This window comes from Idiotropiscis lumnitzeri, chromosome 1, assembly GCF_059441095.1.
Source record: "Idiotropiscis lumnitzeri isolate Australia: NSW breed Sydney's pygmy pipehorse chromosome 1, RoL_Ilum_1.0, whole genome shotgun sequence".
Taxonomy (NCBI): Eukaryota; Metazoa; Chordata; class Actinopteri; order Syngnathiformes; family Syngnathidae; genus Idiotropiscis; species Idiotropiscis lumnitzeri.
Window position 1 is genome coordinate 10,708,344 of NC_142391.1, and position 22,699 is coordinate 10,731,042.

The following is a 22,699-nucleotide window of genomic DNA, read 5'->3' on the forward strand; positions in this document are numbered from 1 at the left end:
GGTGCGAGGACAACAGACTGCAACTCAACATTGCAAAAACAAAGGAGATCGTCATCGACTTCAGGAGGAACAAGACGGTGCCGCCCCCCCTCTGCATCGAAGGCGTGTGTGTGGAGAGGGTCCACACGTTCAAGTTCCTGGGTGTACAGATCTCCGATGACCTTTCTTGGACACACAACACCACAGCAGTGGTAAAGAAGGTCCACCAGCGTCTGCACTTCCTGAGAGTCCTCAGGAAATTCAACCTGGACAGGAAGCTGCTGCTGGCCTTCTACCACTCGTCCATCGAGAGCCTGCTGACGTACTGTGTCTCCACCTGGTACAGCGGCTGCACTGAGGCGGACAGAGTGAGGCTCCAGAGGACGGTCAAAACAGCGCAAAGGATTATTGGCTGCCCTCTCCCCTCACTGTCGGACATCTACACCGCCCGGTGCCTCAGAAGGGCTCTCAATATCGTCAAAGACAATACCCACCCAAACTCACACCTGTTCGACCTGATGCCCTCTGGCAGGCGCTACAGGTGCATCAAATCAAGGACCAATAGACTGAGAAACAGTTTCTTTCCAAGAGCCATGTCCATTCTAAACTCTCTCACACACACACGACCACCCTTACCTTGCAGAACAGCAACGTGATGTGTTTTTATATATCCTATTCAGTATTATTTTCCATTGCACTAACTATTCTCTTATTTATCTAATTTATATATTTATCTGAATTATTGTTGTATTGCACTGGAGAGGGGAGCTCTCTAATCTCGTTGCACACTTGAGTACAATGACAATAAAGGGATTTTTTTATTCTGATTCTGATGTTGCCCCTGGTGCCCCTGCTCCCACTGTTAAGGTTGGTATCAACCAAGGAGGTGAAAAGAGGACCCAAGAGCAAGCAGAGTAAGAAAAGGCAATGGGGAAGGATTTATTGTGAGGGAATGGAGGTGAGGCAAGGTGTCCAGAATCTTTCGGAACTAAGGGTTGAGTCAGCCGAAGCCGAAGAATATGCAAGCAGCGGTGAGGAAGTGCTTGGTCGGGTCGGTAGGAAGCTTCGCGCAGACGAGAAGAACAAAAACGGAGACAGGTTAGCACAAACTGAACAAAATACAACGCAAGATAAATCATTACAAGCAAAGACCAGTGCAGTGGTACCACTACGTAAGCAGGAATCATCTCCCTGATTCCCGGCGACGCTGAGCTTTAATCTGGCTGCGCGTGATGAGCTGCAGGTGCGCAGGAGCAGGAGCCTGACGCCTCAGGGGCGTGGCCAGGAAGGAAAAGCGGGAACAGCCCAAGCTCTGTATGGAAACACAGGAGGTCCAAAAAAGGTTATAAACGCAGGAACACCACACTCACCCTGGCGCAGAGTGAAAAATGGCAGAAGTCTCAAAAAGGATTCATGAGGTGTGTTCAGGTCGCCCAAAGCATTATGCAAGTTATTGTGACTTCGAACATATTTCCATCTTACTTTTGAGGTTCCTCTGTGTTTAGTAACTGGTGAATAAATGTAAAATGCAAAATTTTTGACTAATGACTGTGACTATGATAATATTTAATGAGAAAAAAACAAAACCAAAACATGCCAGCATAATTTATCCATGAGTATCTCAATTGATCATACACGCATCTTTCTTGAGCAACTATTTGCCGAGGTGAGCAAATTGATGACGACTCATTGAGATCACATTAACATAGAATATTAATATTGCATGCTAAATAGATGTAGCACATAAATACATGACTTGCAAATCTAGCAAACTCATCCTTTCACATCAAGTATAATACCAACGAGCAGACAGAAACACGCCCTACGTTGTTATTTAGTCGATCTTGGCTCAGCGTTACATCACACTATGAAACATGGCAAGGTCTTGTTTTATTTGAGCAAGATTTGCTGTAAACTTTTGAGAAACAAAAGCAAAATAAGCTCACTCTCCAAGCACCCTGTGGTGCAAATCTTTTGCTTTGTGTGTCATAATAGTCAACAACACAAGACCCGCAGAATATCAGCTTTTCATTTTTTTTTTTAACATCATTAATTTCTTTAGGCCACAACAAAAGTCTAATGTTAAAATAGGTTACTTGCAATGCAAATGAGCTAAAGTGATGGGGCTTTTATTTGAAGTTGAACCTTTGTTGTCACTTCCAACTGTATTCTCTGTTTTTCAACCCAGCGAGGGACCTTTTTACACATTTCAATGGGGAATTTGCCTTTGAATTATTCAACAGAATAATCCACCATCGCCAGTGCTTTGGTCTGTGTGGGCCTGCTGTTCGAAGCATCAGCCAGTTCAACGTAAATGCTCAGAGAAATAGATAAAGAACGACACCGCGATGCAGACAACAAAACCTTGGAGAATGCCAATGATATCAAACTGTGTTACTACTAATAATGTAAATACATTTTCTATTTGTACAATATGTGTATATTAAGAATATGGCTGGAGTTTCTGGATGCCCTGTAAAATTATCCTATTGGGGCCCATCAACCATTTAATATTATGCTCGTGCCAGTTATGGACCCATAGATTCACCCTTTTATGGCAACACAGTGTGTACCAAAAAGCAAACAGATGGTAAATTAATGAAGCAAAACTACACATGGCTTTATAAATTAAAGCAGTTGTAACTTTTTTCTGCAACTATTGAAATTGCTGCAATGTCATTGACATGAAGATGGAAATTTTTGCTGCCATTAACTTAATGCTATTTAACATTTACAAAATTGTAAGTTTTTTTTTATAATCATTGTTGGGCCAATTAAAAATATAATGTTTTTTTTTGCACTACTGGCCTTCTTTCATGAAGCAAACAATTTCCATATCCATGCCATTAGTTTAATTTTTTTTGATTATGCCCATGAAGGTCAGTGTGACTACTACTACTAAGGAACAAAGGATTTACAGATGCATGTGCCATGAATGAATGTATTTAAGACCCTGGAGGTGTCATAAAAAGCTACTGTTCTGTGTACTGGTCGTGCATAATGATCGCCAATGACATGCAGTAAATCAGTGCTGATTAAAGACGTGTCAGGTCAATTTGCGGTTCACGTTTTAGATTGGAGACCCCCCCTGTGGTGTACTGTAAAGCAGACGAAGTAATCACACATGTTTCTAGCCCAATAAGAAAGTGTACCGGTACCTCCACATTAACTTGTCTTGAACTTGTGACTACAGGGCACATGCTGTTATGCTAATGAGCCAAAACCATTGCTTTGGCAGTGCACGGTAGTTATGAATCAGCCTTGCCATCGGTACAGTAATTATCATAGTCGTATAATTTTGTGTGTTGCATGATCAATTATTTAGTTCTCAAAAGTACAATATTTCTAACTCATCGCAGATAGAACCTATGATGGTCTCAGCCCATGATACGTGGAATGAAATCGTTTGGGCTCCTTCCAGGAATAAAAGTCATCCTCTGTTCAGTGTTTTTCTGATTATGAGGATAAGCGGTTTGGATGATGGACGGATTTTTTTGTCTACGTGTGACCTCCCCCGACCCCATTCTACCCGCATACCTGTGTAGCAGCCCACGGGCGTGTTTTAGTAAATGGAATAAAGATGATAAGAATAATAATGCCCTCAATTAATTGATAGCTATAATAATTTAGCGAGATGTACAATGATTTTATATCTTTGAATGAAATACTATACAATCCACCACATACGCGCCGCAACTTGGACCTGATTTTAGCTGGTCTAAGGTCTAGTCTGCTACCAAAATTGATAGGTGCGTGGAAGAGAAAACACCCTTGCTTCACAATGCCTAGCATGGCGCAGTCTGCCAAATTCACAATCACGGTAAACTAGACTTGCCCCAGCGCGAAAAATGAAGACGCACCAGTTTTTATGCCATGTGCACGAGTGCCTAACTATGTAGAGCCTAGTCTTGGACGGGAGTCCCATCAAAAAACACATTTTTTTTTTAACGATCTTCACAGCGCTTCCCTTGGTGAATTTGCCTTGAATGATAATTATCCTGATGATATAATATTTTTGAAGCTTCTAGAACGATATTCAGTATGACTACCCCCACTAAAGTTTCCCACCCTTTTTGGAACCAAGGCACATAATTCACGTTAGAACAAATCTTCCACACCATCACAAAAAAAGTCTGCCATCTAGTGGAAGAATGTTTAATCGTTGTTTGATTTATTATTTGTAAAATAAATACAAATAAATAAATGATTTTTGGACCCTCCTTCCATTCTACATTGGCCGAGAATAGCTGTCCCAAAACTACAGATGCAGACATCTTCCCACTCAAACCACATGATGCAAACACAAGCGTCTGTACATGCAGTGTCAGAATCCGAGCCCCGCACTAAGCTTCCTACATCGGTCTCACCTCAGAAAACATTCCCTGTTTTACTGTACGAAAGAGCATAACAGAGAGCGGCGAGAGCGTGTGGGAGGACGCGTGAAAGGATATAGCAGCTCAAGTGTTTCTTGTTATGGTGGAAAATTATGCAAAAGCTCTCCGACTAGCATGAAAGATCAAAGATAAAGGCCATAGGGCATGCACATTAAGAGTTATAACGAGAGCCCTTAGCTGTGCACTGTTTAATTATTGAAACAAGAAACATCTTAGATATTTTAAAGAGCCTCTAATAATGTAGTTTGAAAAGAAACACCCCGGTGAAGACAAAAAAAAATGGAAAAGGAGCGAAAGAGCCTTTTAATTTGCTGAGTCGTTTGAGCGTTATGCAGTTTTGCCCCAAAGTAAGAGAGAACTTTCCACAAATTAGGCCGAAAAGAGCCACGCTTGCTGCAAATCAGTTTCACGACGAACTCTCCAATTATCGCAATTACTTCTAATTAGCGAGCGTGATCAACAGACAAACACAGCTCAAATCTCATAAACCAGACGTTGTCACCACTGTGGTGTTTATGATGCAAGCATTTAATCATACGCTCGCATTATGGGCAAACACGTGTTCACTGGCCAGGAATAAATCAGCTGATTCGAGTCGCGTGTGCATGTTGTCGCAAGATGAGTTTTTACAACAAAAATTCACTGAAAGCAGTTTTATGCTCATTACCGGGATTATTAGTCCTGTTGCAGGTATATTTCAATCTCTGAAAAAAAAATATAAACAAATAGAGTTAACTATATTGTCCACTCTATAAAATTCCCATTATAGTGATTATGGAATAGAGATTAAGAAAACATTTTTTTAGATTGCATTTTATTTATTTTTTTAGAATATATGGAGCAAAAAAACGAAAAAAAAAAGACAGCAACATCTAAGAATGGATTCAGCACGCCTATAAGGGCAAAAGGTCATTTCACGGGAGGTGGTTAGTTTCCTGGTGCTCAGTATTCCACCATAGAGCTCTCACCATTCGTTGGGTCAAACATTTGCGTGTCCAAACGCAGAGGGAGGAACAGGGGATAAGGGCCACATTCATCCATGTCAGTGCAGGACAAATTATTTATCACCTTGCGCAAACAAACTGTGTCCTGGACAGCCTGTCAGGGTGGGGGGTTTTGGGGGGGGGGGGGCGTGTGAGGTCCGTAAGGGCTGCCAGCTACTCTGCAGCCTGACCCCCATCACTCTTCCTCTTATCTCCCCTCCTCGGCCCGCTCCTCATTACTCCTCGCGCACAGGCAAGCAGGACTATACACAGAGCTGTGCATGCAGGAACCCCAATGAGATAACAGATGAAGTGGTCCCGTGGCATCTTTGCCGGATTGTATTTAAAGCACCCAACTGCTTCGCTGATCACGTGGGAGTGCTGTCCGCTACGTTATGTCTCCAGTTGTGCCCATGCTTGTTTGTGTGATTCTGAGCAACATGTTAGGAGGAGGGAAGACGGGGGGGGAGCAGGGGAGGGCGATACACTCTGGGTGCATCTGGACTCTGGGAAGCAGCCTCCTCACCCTCTCTCACCCACGGCCGAGACCAGGCAGGCCGGGGAGTTCCGATCAATAAGCAGTCCCCGTAGCTGCCCCGAGCAAGCTGTTTGAAAAGTCAGAGAAGCATGAAATGGCCATTATTAAATTACTGGGATGGACACATTTAGGAGGCCATTGCATTAAGAGAGCCAGCTCACCCAATTAGTGGATCAGCACATTAATAGCTTTGGATGAGAACATCTGATCACAGATTAGGCGTACACACAATCTATTGACCTATTTTAGCGGTCCACTGAAAGCTTCATATAGCGTTCGCACGGTGCAACACTAACTCATGTCCCGTAGCCAGAATGGATGGTTTATACTTCATGCATGATTCATTTGTGGATTCGCAAAAGCTTTGTGATCTTCCTGCCGTTGCTCTTTTGCTGAGTCAAACCTCATCCATTTGTAAGCGGCAAAGCCAGATTGGAGACAAAGAAGTATTGTTCCCTCGCTCTTTTCCAAGTACATTCTCCAGAGGAGGAAAATGAGAACTGATGTACTTCCTTGGTTGCGCCACACGGATTGCAGTGCCATACGGTAAACCCAATAGCACAACCGGCAAAGTCATTTTTAACTTACTGTGACCAAATCAAGAAAAATACAAATGCACTTGCTAAAACAAAACAAACATTTTTCTCTTGATTGCCCAACACACTGAAATACGACGCAACTAACTACTGTATGCAATTAGGCCAACAATACGTTTAAAAGGAGTTAAGGAACTGCATGAAGGTATGCTAAACTGATTTTTTTAGCGGCACATATGAGTGTGTCCAGTATAATTCAAAATGATTAAAAAAATGCAAAAGGTGGGAATCCAATGCGAGCCTGCTCTCACAAGGAATTAAAATGACATTTTAATTAACTAAATCGATACTTACCACCTAACGGCTTCAGAATTATACAAAATACGGTAGTGTATGCAGTATAAATTAATTAATAAATAAATACAGTAAAATAAATGAATACACAAATTGATAAATTATACATACATATCTATTTTATTTGAAAAGAAATGCACCTTAAACATTGTTATTAGTCAAAACAAAGTTATTTTGTGGCAAATGATTTTCAGGTGGATTTTTATCGGTAAAATATTGGACACAACTGAAATAAAGTTACACTATTCATTAGTTCATCCATTTTTTTCCTGTTTTAAGTGAACCGTCATCTATCCGAGCATATACAAAAAAAAGAATTATCTTTGTCCCATTGTATTGCCTTGAAAGTATATATAAGGATTGAAATTTTTTTATCATCACATCACAGGCATGGTGGTCATATTCATAACTCTGGAGTTTTGATGCACAAGTTCCCAGAAATGAGTTCTAAACAAGTGTAGTTTTTAACTTTCTACACCACTCGTTACAAAATTTCTATGTGAAAACATTGGTGTCTCTTCAGAAGTATCATTGCTGTCAATGCATTTTAAAACAAGCATCCACTGACTTGGCACGTCAAGGGCTCTTCAGAGCCCTGGGCATATTTTAGTGCTTTGGTGAGTGATGTTTTTAATATGAATTATTTACCCGAGAGAGGCGCAGCTTTGGATGCGAGCCCTTGTTTTTAAAGAGCACCTTGGTTGCTCCTAATTTTACAGCTGGTCAGGCAGAAGTACAGCGGCTAACCTGCAGGTCAGACTGGCAGATGGGAATTGCCATCTCCCTGTGCACTTCCATTGCCGTTCTAACGCCTGTGAGCACACACGCACACACGTACAGACATAAGCAAACCCACACACACGCAAGACTAGTTGAGTACTCGTAGACAGAGGTTACAGGGCTAACTAAACCGCCGGGATGCCAAGATCGTTATTTCACTCTCATCACAGGGTTGTGTCCACCTCCAGCATGCTACGTCTCAACAGCACCATCACCATCAAACACACAACCTCGACACTCAGCCCGCGGCGGCGATGTTTCCAGCAGGCCGTGGTAACAGTGTGCATGTGTATTGATTCGGCTTTGCTACGTTCACCCACACAGAATCTAGCCTTTCACTTGTTAGCCTTTGACTTGTTGGGAGTCTGGACTGCAGCATAGATCACTGCTGCACTCAAGTGAAATGTACGACTTGGTGTTTAGAAAGACATCGTTATTATTGGTGGAGTTAAGACAAAAAGAAATCTAATTAAGTAGAGGCTTTGGAATCAATTAATCACATTTTAATGCATCCATCCATTTTGTTTATACTGTTTATTCCCATTAGGGTAGTGAGAGGACTGGAATCAATCCCAGCTGACTTGACCCTGAGCCCGGTTCGAACCTCCAACCTCAGAACTGTGAGGCGGATATGCGGACCACTTGGCACAGTGCCACTCACATTTGAATAGAATATTTGATATAGTATACTCCGTTTTTCAATTCGAAGGCTACCACCCAAAAATTAGGGATCTACGCACATTTTTTTTCAATGATGATAACAGGTTTATATGTCATTAAATTTGCTACCAGCCAAAAAAAAAAAAAAAAAATAGATCTTTGACGTCTTTAGCCGTCAATGGTAGTAAATGAGTTACATAAAAAAATGTGAGTGAGTAAAAAAAAAAAAATGGTATGAAACAATTTATGAAAAACACATTTGTCACAATAGTGGCTGTCAAGACAAATTAAGAATTAAAGTAAATATTATATTTCAATGAACAATAAACGCTGATGCCTACAAAATGACTTAACCGTTGACAAATAACTCAAAGATAAAGATGCAGGCACATAGACACGCAACTTAGTCTGCTATATGAATTCATCCAACTGTTCAGTGACTGCGCAGGAGAATATGTTGACCTTTTTTCGCCCTTTACGGAGCCAACTGAGCCTTGCTCTTACTAGATTGTCTAGAACTGTCGCTCTAGTGTTTGTAGTGTGTTCTTAATAATGGGCAACATCGTAAACATGAAGCTTTGGTGCGAAGCAAAAGCTTTGTTGCAATGGCTTCTCTAACCCACACTTTTATTGAATGCCACTTTATGCATCTTGCACATCACTGTGCCACTGACCAAAGTATAAAATGTAGTAGATTAAATCGGTTATTTTTCAAACTGTTATTTTTTATCTGACATTATTTAATCTAAATTAAGAATTGTTTGTAGTTGATGGTTTTTTACTATAAACGAATGCAATGCTGCATGATTGTCATTTTAGTAACTTCATCATTCTGTTTTTGACTTAAGAAAAAAAAAAAAAAACACGTGTGAAGAATCGCAAGCCCCGAAAGGCTGACGGTGTTTTGTGTGGAAAAAAAAGTTACTTGTGAACGCTGCCCTCAGAAGGCTTGGATTTCCCGTCAGCAAAATTGGCCCAGACAGGCAAAAATGTCTCTGCAAAGTGATGAAATATTGAGTCTGTTTTGATTATGAACTCCCCCTTACCTCTTGCAGCTCCTGCAACTTGGCTGAGGTATTGACGAGGTGAGATTTATTCGCATTTATTTTCTCCTGTTTTCCTGCTTCCTGGCAAAGAAAGTCAGTGTTGTCTGACAAAAAAAAGCTTTGCAGACTTCCAGTCAGCTGACCTGAACGCACCCTATTTTCTCGAGCACAGCTTCTTTGCAGTGTGGTCCAGGACGAGTGGTATTATGGGGTGCTGATGTCGGATTGTCTGCTTGACAACAATATAATCTGTTACTTTGGTGGGAGCTGTTGAATTCATAATAACTGCCACTTTTAAAGTTTTCTGTAATAAAGCGATTATGAAAAAGGAATACCATACCTGCGTCACCGTGATAACACGCTTGCTCACAATCACCTGAGCATTTGCATCTTGGACCGGGTTCGGGCCTGACAATTTTTATGAATAAGGCCGGCGGGTCGAGGGTGGAACCTTACCAAGATAGAGGCTGTAGGGCGAGGGACTGAGTGACAAAAAGGGTCAAATGTGCCCAGCTCTGGTCCGATCAAACAGTGTACATCGAAAGAACCGACTTCAATTAAGGAAAACTCTCTTTGAGTTTGAAGCCGCGAAAACAAATGTTGGCTACTAAGACTACTGTGAAGTCCCGACACTGTGGCTTAAAAAACATTCTGCCTTATTCACAGACTTTTATCACTCATGGAGCTTCACAGTTGTGTTGACTGGACATGAATTTTATTTTTCAATTAAATAAATAAAAATTAATAAATATTAAATAAAATCTGCACATTTTTAAGTATGTCAAACTGAGTTGAGATCTGCTCTGCGCAATCACACAACCTTATCATGCCGAAAATGCCACGCAAGTAAACTGCCATTAATCTTGGCATTGAAAAAGGAAATCTACGGGCTCCTTCGTTTCAGGCTGTTATTTTTACTGTGCATGTCTTGTGCTTGTCTTTGTGTCACTTTGTAGCATTTCTGTTTGAGTTATCTACCTTGGGCAGTTTTTGTTTTCACTCTATTCTGCTCTCTCCCTGAACGTGCAGTGTTTAATTTGGCAGTTAGCTCCCAATTCTCCCAATGAGAGGCTACGTCCTTTTGCTTGAAGCTGTTTCGTTATTAGCTGTTAGATGCCCATTAAACAAATCGATACAATATCACCACCCATATAATTAAACCAAAGTTCAGTTTAAATATTTTGTCTGTGTAGTGTATGCACTGTATTCTGTTTTAATGCATGTTTTACCCAACTTGATTGGAATTTGGGTGTGACCATGTGGTGTCTCAGTCTTGTAATAATCAGTATTAAATAGAAGTGCACTACTAAAGAAGTGGTATCCATTCCATTATCTGTTCCTCTTTAAGAAGTGGTATCCCTACTTTTCATTTTTGTTTTTCTGCGGCTTTTTTGGTGACACTTATTGCAAACGAAGGGCCAGCCTCAAAAAGGTCTGTTAAACAGAAGAAGAATGTGAAAAGAGAAGGAGAATTTACACTGGGAGTTAGGCAAAGTCATGAGTATTTTAGGATTCACATTTGATGTATTAAATCATTGTCATCAAAAGCGTTTCAAGCAATAAATTATGAGATAGCAATCAAAGTTCAAATAAGTTCCCATTTAGACTGAAGTGGGGCTGTACTTAGTCCTCAGTGATGATGTTCACAAGTGTGGGAACACAATAGCAGACAAGAAAACATATGGAAAAACACTCACAGAAACAATCCCTGAAAAGTTGAGAAAGACCAAATACAAAGCCAAGAGTGATGTCATTCGCTCCAACCTATGAGGATGTAAAAATCCTCTGTTTTCTTTTGCACTTTCCATTATCACCAGTTTCAATTTATTTGGTATTTCCAAGCACTGGCAGATCAACAACAGCATCATAAAATGGGCAGAATGGATGGAAGTGCATGCATACCCCAACAAAAGTCCAAATGCCTTTATGTACCCTACATTTCATCTTCTCGTCCCCAGAGCTCCTCAGGCAAACATCACCTTTAGGACCCCAGAGGACCTGCTGGTATTCCTGATATGTTTTCTCCAGTCTATTTCCTTTAGTGCTCATCGGCAACACACTTGCAAGAACAAACAACAGATTAGAAAGCAGCAAAAAAAAAGGCAGCCTGCCTGCTGCTGGCCCACATGGAAATGGCCCAGATCTGGTAGGGAGGGGAAGGAGCTGTGGAAGCTTGCTGCCGGGCCGAGGGCCAAGGTTTGATCCCCAGCCGACTGGCGTCCTTCCAGCCCAGAGGAATGAGTGTTCTGCCCACACACCCCCCTGTCCTCATCATCGGCAGCTCCCCCCCCCAAAAAAAAAAACATTTGATAGATGCTCTGTCCGCTCCCTACAGCAGGGAGAAGGCATTAGACATCTGTATAATTGACTGAGGATGAGGGAAAAGAAGGGCAAAAGGATGGAAAGACGACGGGACAAATCGAGACGGTGAATGTTTGCACTTGACTGAGGCGTCGGGCAAAGAGTTGATGTTTTAGTTGCTTTTGTCTGGGTCTGAAGGCCAAATGAGACGCATTAGGAAACGGGAAGAGCATGCAAGGTGAGGGGGAAGATGGCGGCTAAGAGGACATGGCTCCGAAGAAGCTGGCTTCCACGCCACAGGACATCCTTTCACACACATTACACATGTCTTCTCCAATCCCCTCACACAAGCGGCTCAGGAGCAGCACGTCACAAACAGGCTTACACTTCTGACTGATGAAACTAGTGCTATTTCACAGTTATGTGCTACATTCATATGCTCCATTTTGGGGGGGGGGGCTGCAAAATCTTCTAGGAGTTTAAAATTAGGAGTTAAACTTTGGAGTTTCCATTGCTATGTATCAGCTAGTTCAGGGGTGGCAAACTTTCTGATTGGCTGGCCACACTGGGTTCTAAAATTTGACAGAGGAGCAAATGGATGGAGTGTTTTGGTAACCTCACCTCATTGGAGAAAAAAAAATACATTTAATTTTAAATGAAAGTGAACAAAAGCATAACAACAATATATATGTCTTTGAAAAACCAGAGCATTTAGAAAATAAAACCATAACCAGGTCTATTCATTTCATTTTTTTCAAGTTCGCGGGCCGGATTAAAACGTTTAACGGGCCGCATGTGGCCCCCGGTTCGTAGTTTGCTCACGCCTGAGCTAAAGTCTAGATTATGTTGATCCAAAGTGTGTTACTTAATGTTATAAACACAGAAAGGAGAAAACGAGAAAAAAAAGAAAACAAATCCACCTAATGGCCTCATTTAAAGAACATGCTCCTATAAGTGCTGGCTATTGTCCACATATCAAAGGCAAAGTTTATTTGAAAGCCACCAAGGGTGCGCAACTTTCCAGGGAAAATAACACAATTATAAGCGTACACAGACTGGTTCATTATTAATGGACACTGCTTTTCAAGCGCCTCACTCAAAAGACCTCTCAATAATTTATCTCCATGGAGACACATGTCAAGGCAGTGTGCTTGGACACTTCATGAATATCAAATAGATATGCAAAACAAAAGGACTAGCTATACACTACCTCATTAAGCACACTTGCCGCTCTGCTTGCGACCAGTCAGGGAACTGTGATTGTTTGCCGCACCTTAAAAGCGACGGCGGCACTTTGATTTGCTCTTCATGAAACACTGTGGAGGCCACGAAGCCGCAAGCTCTATGGCACTTTGGCATCCTAATGATCGCTTTTTAAGGGAACGGGTGGGAGATACACGGCGACGTAGCGATTAGATTATACTTTAATGACCATCCTTGATCAGTTATTAACGAGACATTTCTCATTAGTTAATTGAATAACTTACTAAATGTGCGCACACTACGCGCCTCGTGTCTTTGGATTCATTTCAAGCATTAGATGATGATGAACTTGAGATGTGAGGGCTGAGTGATACTCCGTCTTTATCGCCGCTAAGTGCTTGATGAGACGCCGGCGACAACGGCAATGGGACTGTGAGGTTCGGTCATTAACACCAACACATTAGATAATGTTGAGAAACCTCGAAGGTCTGGCACAATTTGTCTGGTTTCAGTCAATCGAGTGTACGAATAAGTTAAACAATGCTATTCGGAAGATCCAAAAACACGCTTAACTCTAATGACAACGTCACGTAATGAGCCACTCCACGGATGGAAATGTTTGTCTGACATACAGAAGAGTTAAAAAAAAAAAAAGTTACCTACTGTCAATAAAGTAGTAATACACGATCAATTAACCGTAACTTGATGTTGGTGGCTGACTGCTTTAGACTGCTTACTTTACATGAAATTAAATGTACATCAAATCTCCCCCCAAAAATTTGGGATAATGCAATTGCAACCTCTTTACGAATTCACAGGCTCATTACGGAAACACTTTGCACGGCATTTACAAGAAACGTCTAGAAAACCTAAGTGAATTTTACTGTTCAATAACAACAAGCTAGATCAATGACTGCCATTGAGTGCGGTACTGATTGACATTTGACAACAAAAGAATAAGAATGAAACATATCTTAGTCACGGTATTCCTTCCATCCTACATGTATTTGGAACATAACTAATAATTAACAGATAATAAGATACATTCCTGGAAAAAAAAAAAAAAAAAACCTTAGAACCGGTTGAAGTGAAGTATTTTGGGACTTTAAAATTCAGCATTCATGCCCAGAGTAAGTGATGTCTCAAATGCGCAATGTAACATTGCAACACATGGAAACTTGAATTTATTATTTTTTTTTTGCAGTGATCCAACCACTGGGCCACGAACTGGTGTGTGACAGATGAACGAAAACGTTACTGTTCTTCCGGTTTATTAACTAGCTGAGACGAAAAAATATTTTATTTTGAAATTTTGAAACGTGATCCATCCATAACTGACTCATGACGTATCTGATGGTGTCACAGTTGCGAAAGTCAAATATGAAATCCACAAGCTAGCAAAATGACTAAAATAAAGACGTATTTAGAACATTTCTTTAAGCCAGAGAGGCGAACATTTCTAACTGTTGGCAAAGGTAGAAAAATTGGTTCGGGTCCGGGTTAGTTCAAGGTCAACAATGGTCGCCAAATGGTGGTCAGATGTTCACAAGGGAGTTTTTTAGTTCAAAATTTCCTTGCGACAAGAAAAGTCTCTAAAACACCTGACGACCATCATTTTACGAACATTTGCGTCATTTGACAAAAGCAACATTGGCTGCCATCTAAAACACTCGCCATTGGGGCTTTCTGGGGAAAAAACGCCCAGTGAGGATTCAACACAAGAGCCTATGACAAAGAATAAAAAAAAAAAAGTTGTATTTCGCAAACAAGACTTGAAATATAGATTAACGGTGACAGCACATGCACGATATCCATCGAGCGGCTCTCCAATGGCTTCAAATTTCATTTGAGAGCATCATACTTGGTGGCTAACTGCAGTGCTAAGGCTGAAAATTAATATTATTCAATATTAGTGAGAAAAAGAGCACTAGTGGGAAAGAAAGTGCTGCTTTGATTCTCTTCTACATGGAACACATTATGCCAAAAAGCACTTGCTCGAGAATTCTCTCATTCGCACTTCCTCCTCCTTATTGGGATAAACACATACCTGTAGCACGAGTCACTTGGTCACGTTACACCAGCAGGATGTTGCAGATTGAAGATGCTGCCATGACTTTCATTAAAGGATCAAATTTGTCCAAAGAAACATCGGCTCTCCACTTGCCAAACAAATTTATTTCCACTTTGCATCTATTTGGGGAGAAAAAAAACAAACACTTCATTCGGATGAACTGATTGGATGGATTGAAAACAGACACGACCTGCTGTGTTGTGCATGTTGTGCATGCATATGCACGCGTGTTCAGTTTAGGTACATGTAGATGGAATTCATGTTTATAGATGCATGACACATCCTATTAGAGTAGTCAGTTCAGAGTTGAGGGTCACTGTAGGTACGTGTGTGTGTGCGGGAAGTGGAGATGTGGGCCTGCTTGGGGGGTCTCAGAGCAAGCAGGTGAGAGTCATGCTGGGTGTTCTTTCGGTTCACCGCTAATGGACTTCAATCTGGATACGTGGAGATCTACTTTACTTTCCACTCGCAGCTCGCTCACTATGGAATTGCACACTTTGGCTTTGCGTGATATGCTTGTTTATTTAAAACAGAGATAGCAAATGTGAGGAACATATACAGAAAAGACAGATTCTAAAATAAGTGCACTGGAAATGTACATAGGACAAAGACATTTATGTTAACAATGCGGAAATGGTATTGAGTTCTCTTAGATGTGAATCATTTCTTTAACATAACACTGGGGAATTTTAATTTGCTGGACAATCCCATGTGCCGTATGTATCGAACTATACGTACATGTATATAAGACGCAGCAACTCTCTTTGAAAATAAATAAATAAATACATAAATAAACTATATACAAGCCGCACCAAGCTATCAGCCTCATTTTTCTATGTTGAACATTTTTTGTTGTTTACTGCATGTACAGAACGATTTTGTACCTTGAATGCACATAAAGGTACATAAACAGATTGTTAAAACAAAGCCTTTAAACATGACAACAACTTTGCTAATTAAAACAGAACAGACCCAAGAGAAAAAAAATTGAGATTAATTTAGCATATTTTCTGAACTATAGAGCGCGACTTCCGATGGTAGAAAAATCCACAGAAAAGCTACACTGTTGTATTAGCCGCATGGTTCAAAATCTAGGAAAAAAGTAGTAAGATTACGATTCTTGACTTACGATGTTGAGAATAGTAAGCTATAATGCAGTTCATCATTTCTGCTTTGTTTTGTTTTGTCAAGTTAAAGTTAAATCAAATGGTTATATCAACGAAGGCCTATAAGGAATGCTAGTTTGTTGCAATCTCATAAAAGCTGTATGTTATCACCATAAATAAACAAATAAACAAATTGTCAACTATAAATGAGCTAATGAAACATGTTAACAGCCAGCAATTTGTACATTTTTACTATACATTTGCTATCTAGGTCAGCTATATAGTTGGCTAAAGCTAGCACATATAGTACAGCTAACACAAATGCTAGACATATGTTAGCTAACTTAACAGGTAAAAGCTACCAGATATGTATATTGAGTGAAAATGACAGTATAGAGTAATGTAGCTAATAGCCTTAGTCATTAATAGCAAGCAGATTCTCACATTAGATATAATCATTATCAAACTTAACTTACAGATTGTAGGAATGTACATCATTAAATCAATATGTTAGCAAAATGAAAGCTAGCTCCAAACATTAGTGACATGTGTGTTTACATGATTAGTAGCTTGTAATTTGAACAAAGAAAAACAAACAAAATACAAACTTCTTTATATACAACATTGACAAATATATGCGAAGCATCCATAAGTATGTTTCTGTTTATAACTGAAGTGCGTGTTTAAAGCATGGCTGCCTCCAATGGAATGATGCAAACTCAGATGGATAATACCATGTGGTCTCATTTTCATACACAGAAAATAAGTGTCACCTTGTTTTGCATTTGGCCATTATCTATCAGCACGCAATTACTGTACTTGTTGGTATAATATTTCAACATGTAAATGTGCTTCCAGGAAGTGAGGCAGAACAAATGCATGACAGCACAAATTGTTTATTCCCACTTAATGGATATGTATGGCCTATCAGCTATAACAACACGACTCTTGGTTGCATTGCTGAGCTAATTGTGTTGATAAAGCAAAAAAGAATAAAATATGTGTAAGTTGTTCGGCAGTGCATAGAGAAACTTTCACACATCACTTGATAGTCCAGACATGAAACAGCCTCTCTGTACATTGGGGGGGCAGTGGTGGTGATTCCACTTGACTAGTGATGGAGTGCAAGGTGGGATGCTGGTACCATGGGAGCAAGGCTGAGCCAAAGGTCCGAGGCGTGTCGAACTGCCAATCACTGTAGGATGTTAACGCGCTGAATAATAATCGAAAGCCAGCTGTCATTATCATGTAACAAACATAAGTAACACCCCAAACACACAAAATGGATGACACTGCCAAGAAATTAAAGTGGTCTTGTATTCCATTTTGTAAAGTTTTTAAGGGTTTTGGGAATGTTTGCATACTTTCCAATTAACAGATAGCAGATTTAACAAAATAAGGTAAAGGTTCATGTAACCATTAACATCTTGCAAATTTGTACAATTAACTTAATGTTGATAGCGAACTGTAACTAATCCAACTCGCACCAGTTTTATTTGCCCATATCTTTTTCTCACTCCTACATTCAACCAGCCACAAACCTAAGAAAAAAAAGAAAAAGAAAACGTCTCCATGCCGAGAGAGCAGAGATTACAGAACCCGAGTCTTGACAAGACTGATATAAAAAAGTGATGAATTGATTCACAGACATGGCTGAACGAGTGAAGTGACACCACATTCCTCCAGAGCTTTACATTCAATTCCATCTCCAGCATGGCACCACAATATAGCTTTTTCTTTTTTTTTCCCCCTTCAACTCCTGAGACACCATCGCACACATAACATGGTCAGCAAAATGCGTGTGTTATACACTGCTCTTCATTGCAACCTCGGCATTGCACTGCAGTTTCATCAGCCGTGGTTCATGTTTAACAAGCATTTCCTTTTATTAGAACACCTGGGTGGGAATGTGCTGTGTCAGATGTCACGTGCCACAGCAATTTTGTTTTGTGTTTCTACAAAACACTGAAATTGCTGTATCGTGATACTGTATCTGTATTGTTAGAAAAAAATAGCACCATATTATCTAGCATGATGTTTTATTGATACTTTTTGTGGGTTGAATAAATCACTTTTTTTTTTATCCCACGTCTGTCACAGATATTTGCAGGATTCTCTGGTGATTATTAATCCACATATCACAAAAAATATGGAACTTAGCGGCTGGCCAATAGAGGGCGCTACATAATGAAAAGAAAAAAATCAAATTTAAATTAATTTAAAATAAAATGACCAAGATAACTTGTATATTAAATTGATGAGTAAAGTTGTGTTTCTTCATCTATGGTGTATTTAACACAAATCTTAAGCAATTGACTCAAGTTATCATCATTTTGCAATGGCAAGGCCTGAAATCGGCTTCATGGTGGAAATAAAGGAGATATTAATTCAGTGGAGTCATCCATGGCTAATGCTCTAGTCTGCCTCCTTTTTCCAACGTCAGGATCCGATCAGCATGGATTAAAACATGATGAGTCATGTATGATTAATTTCTATGATAATCTTAATAGCAAACAGCTTTGTACATAGCTGGCAATGTTATTCTTTTAACTGCTGCATTGACAATATCATAATAATAATAACTATATAATATTCTACTGTGATACAGAGTCCAATGTTGATAAACTGGCAGTAAATATTTGACTGTCACAACTATTTAATATTATGTTTTCATTTTTTTCATATCACTGTATTAAAGGCCATTATTGGAAAGATATAATGCTCACATTTTAAATTCATGCAATTTTCATTATTGGTGGGAATAGCGAACATCGGTGTGGATTTGACGAGCCCCCAAAAGGATTGTAGATTCCAAAAGATTGTGGCAAAGCACTAATTATGTTAAAAAAAAACCCTCCTCAATTCATGTCAACATATTTCCTTAACCAGATGTTATCAGACGGCTCTAGAGCTTCACAATCATTCATTTGGCTTGAACACAAAAAACGCAAACAGCTGACTTTTTTTTTTCAGCGAATAACAGATGGTAGGTTCCAAAATTAAATCTGCAAATGCTGTACTGTGAAAATGAGAGGAAATAACTTATCGTGTGACCCTATGCAATTCATGCAACTTTTGTTAAAAGCGAAAGATTCTTCACTAACAGAATGAGCATGAAGTGAACACCACGTTCACCGCATTGCTCCCTCCAGTCACAAGTGAAAACAGTAAAATCTTGAGAGAGGTGCTTGTCTACATGAAATCAGCGGCTCTCACTTTGCTCGACTTGTAGCCGGGGGGCAGCAGGGCCGAGATGAAGCCGAGGTATTTCTGGGTCTCCGGCGTCACATGTGCTGCTCCTCTCCTCCACCAGCAGCACACCTTGACAGTGACTTTGTGTGACAGCAGATATAATGTGATTGCTCCCTCGTCCCTCGGGTCCGCCGCAGTTGATGGAGACTTCTCGGCTCGCCTCTGCTTCCCAGCGACAGCAGTGACAGCAAAGTAGAGAGAGGGGTGAGAGGTGTGGGGGGGGAAGGAGCAAAAATAAGGCTTAAGCATGATGACCAGTGGCGGTTTTTCACACGGCTTGTGTGCCTGCACTTTTGTCTTCAGTAAGTGAAAAAGCACGGTTAGCTACTCATTTGAGATAAGGCCACTCTGGCGTCCATTTACTGTATATATTCAATTTCTTTGCCTTCAAAAAGCCTTTTAGTTGCTTTTCACAGTAACTTATAGCAAGACAACTTAAGTGGATGATGGCAGAATCATTTCCTCGCTGAATCATTTTCTCAAATGGTTTCTTTTGATAACGCTCACTTCCTTATACTGTATATTATTGTTTGCTGCTATAACCAATGAATTCCCCCGCAGTGGGCCTTATGTAAGCCTTTTCTTCATCTTGTTCTTCTTATTGAACAGCACTTTACAACATCGACAGGCTTCATGATTTGGAGAAGTTAGGATGGGCAATATAAAAGTCTTCAATGAATGTTGGTGCTTACTGCGAGAAAAGGAAAGCCATAATGTGTAAACATACAGAAATAAATACAAAGTAGAAATAAAAAATGCCTCAAATATTTGCTCTGTCAAAATTTTGGACACACAAAGCAAGCAAAAAAGTGCTTTTGCACATTTCATCCCATGATACACGACTGACCGGATGACGTTTCTCTTTGAATGATGAAGCAAAACAAGACTACCCGAGTGTCATTTCAAAATGCTGAATGTTACTTTTTTTGTAAAACGTCTTCAAAAAGTGCGTGAGTGACATTTGACAGTTACCTAACGCGAGGGTCCATTGGTGGTTGATGGAACGCTCTTCTTAAAATGAGAGAGAGGGACGGAGACTGACTCAGCAACGATTTTTACTCAACACACGGTAGCAACCAGCATACACTTCCTGACACACTCTCCCACCTGACACTCACTAACCAATCAGGAGCTAGCAGAAGCTAGGCACGTACAAGTAAATGAGAATAACAGATAAATAAACACATTAGCTCAGTTTATTGTGCAACTCAAATGAGAATATCAAAATGTGTGAATAATAATTGGGCAAATATAAAAGTAAATAATATATTTTAACAAATTGACTTAAATATATGAATTATATTTGAATTTACTTGTTAAACTTAATAATTCTCCGTATAAATGCTTTCTGATTTCTGAACCTTACATTTATGTATCAAATTCACTGCGGTGCTTTTTAAAGTCAAATCCACAGCAGCGCTGCCATCTTCCGCCTAAAATCCCTCAGACAAATCAAGTCTATTTTGACCCACGCTGATGTATGGAATTCACTTTATTGAGTTTTACACCGCCAGCATGAGTCTGGAACACTGCGATGATGTGGGCTGCGTACGCCGTCACGTCTACTGTAAGTGTGTCAAATCAGGTAAAGCTGCGACGTCTCATACCTGCAGGCAGTACACGCCACCGCTGTCTGTGCAGCTCATGGCGGAATGCGGTCTAACTTCTTGTGTCAGGCCCTTTTTGTCTGTTCAACACTTAAAAAAATGGAGTTTACACCACCTGCACAACCTAATGCCATCTAATACAAGCTCAATAGAACTTTGTGAAGAAATAGTTTAAATATTGATTGACATTGTTGGGAGGTATTAATTTACAGTACTAATATTCCTTACTGCACTCCCCTTTGTTTAATAGTGACAAAAGCATATCTTCTTTTGAACAAGACCCAAATAATTTGAGATTAGGCATCATGAACTACTGATTAGGCAGTATTTAGCGGCTGCATAATAAGGATACTTCCGAATCATTTTAAAAATCTAAAATAAAAAGCCATGAAAATTGCAAGCAAAAAAAACCCAAAATTAAGACAGGGAATGAATTACAGTCATTAAAATATTCATTCATCCATTCTCTTCCGCTTATCCGAGGTGGAATCGTGGGTGTGGCAGCTTAACGAGGGAAGCCCAGACTTCCCTCTCCCCAGCCACTTCATCCAAACTCCTCGGAGGGGATCCCAAGGCCATACGGGAGACGTAGTCGCTCCCCCATGGATGGGTAATGTGATGGCTCAGGGAGGAAATTTCCAAATGTATTTGAATAATTCATCATCTATGAATAATATTACAAAAATCACGGTTCTGCACTCATATCTAAACCTGCTTCAACTTATGGGTTTTGCCTTATCGTTCCTTATCCTTTTCTTAAACGTTAATTTCGCATTCATAACAGCATGATTGAGATCTCAACACGGGTCAAAAATTGGATGACTCCAAATCCGATGACTGTATAAGATTTGATTCTCATGCAATTCGACTTTAATCAAAAGACACCTTTCCTTATTATTTAAACTTCATTTTTTATTTTTTAGCAGCATAATCGTATCTAGTGTCGTAAATATCTAGAGGATGGCCGGGGGAAACATTGTGCTTGCCTAAATCCATGTGTTCGCACTTGTCTTTGCAAAGGCACAAGCCTTGTAAATGGTTGTGATTAAACCGTGTAGGTGTGCCTAATGTTATGTCCTGGAGGGAGCTGCGTGCTTTATGGAAACTGGTGGGATGAGCATCCTCTCATCATTTTCACAGCACATCTTATAGTACAGCAGGGAGAACTTTATATTTTCCGGTCCCTCCTATAAGTGCTTCAGCCTTTGCTTGATGTGATCGCAATACGCCATCTACATAATGTACGATGGAGGAGTGTGGTGAAAGGACATTCCGGTTCCTGGCTGGAATTAACTTGCGCAAAGCGAGTTGCCTTAACTGTCATGGTTAGTGATGTGCAATGAAAAGCCTCGCACCGGCTATCCACACCTAAAATACACAACCAGTTCACCTTCATTGTGAGCAGTGGTGAAAAATACCGTAATCAGACTGGAAGCCTGGGAGAAGCCAACCCTAGCAGATGATTTATTTGATGTCGATTCATTTCATTCCCCTCCGCTTCTTGGACAGGATGCCCTTAATTATGCTTAGTCTATTGAAGAGCAAATGATCTTGACAGCGTTCCATCTCGTTGTCACAGGAGAGGGAGAAAAGGAGTGTGTGTGTTTGCGTGTGTATGCGTCGGCACTTTCGCAGGTGGAGTGTGTCGTATGCTTTCTCCTTGCCGCTAATCCGCTCGTCGCTAATGAAGTGTGGCGCTTAAGAGTGGGAGAGAGCGGGCGTCAACCATTAGCATTAATACTCATGGATTACGTATTATTTTCCTTGATTAATAAACAGTCTTCAAAGCAGCCTCTATAAGGCAAGCTTTCTTAATGATTCGTATTAAACCTATTCATAACCCCGTTAGCGGCATGGCTAGCCAGGAGAGCCTCAACCTGCGTTATTAT

The 22,699-nt window shown here is 40.3% G+C and overlaps 1 long non-coding RNA gene across 2 annotated transcripts; it reads right to left on the reverse strand.

Moving 5' to 3' along the window:
* Positions 1-665: 665 nt before the first annotated feature.
* LOC148343157 (uncharacterized) lies at positions 666-20,317 on the reverse strand. 2 transcript variants are annotated; one of them, XR_015845111.1, is made up of 5 exons: positions 20,176-20,317; positions 19,168-19,365; positions 14,822-14,964; positions 1,146-1,291; positions 666-1,042 (listed from the first exon to the last, which is right to left on the reverse strand). It is a non-coding gene; the product is annotated as an uncharacterized LOC148343157 (long non-coding RNA). The 2 variants fall into 2 exon arrangements; XR_015845112.1 differs by lacking the exons at positions 666-1,042; positions 1,146-1,291; positions 14,822-14,964 and adding an exon at positions 15,410-17,164.
* Positions 20,318-22,699: the final 2,382 nt, after the last annotated feature.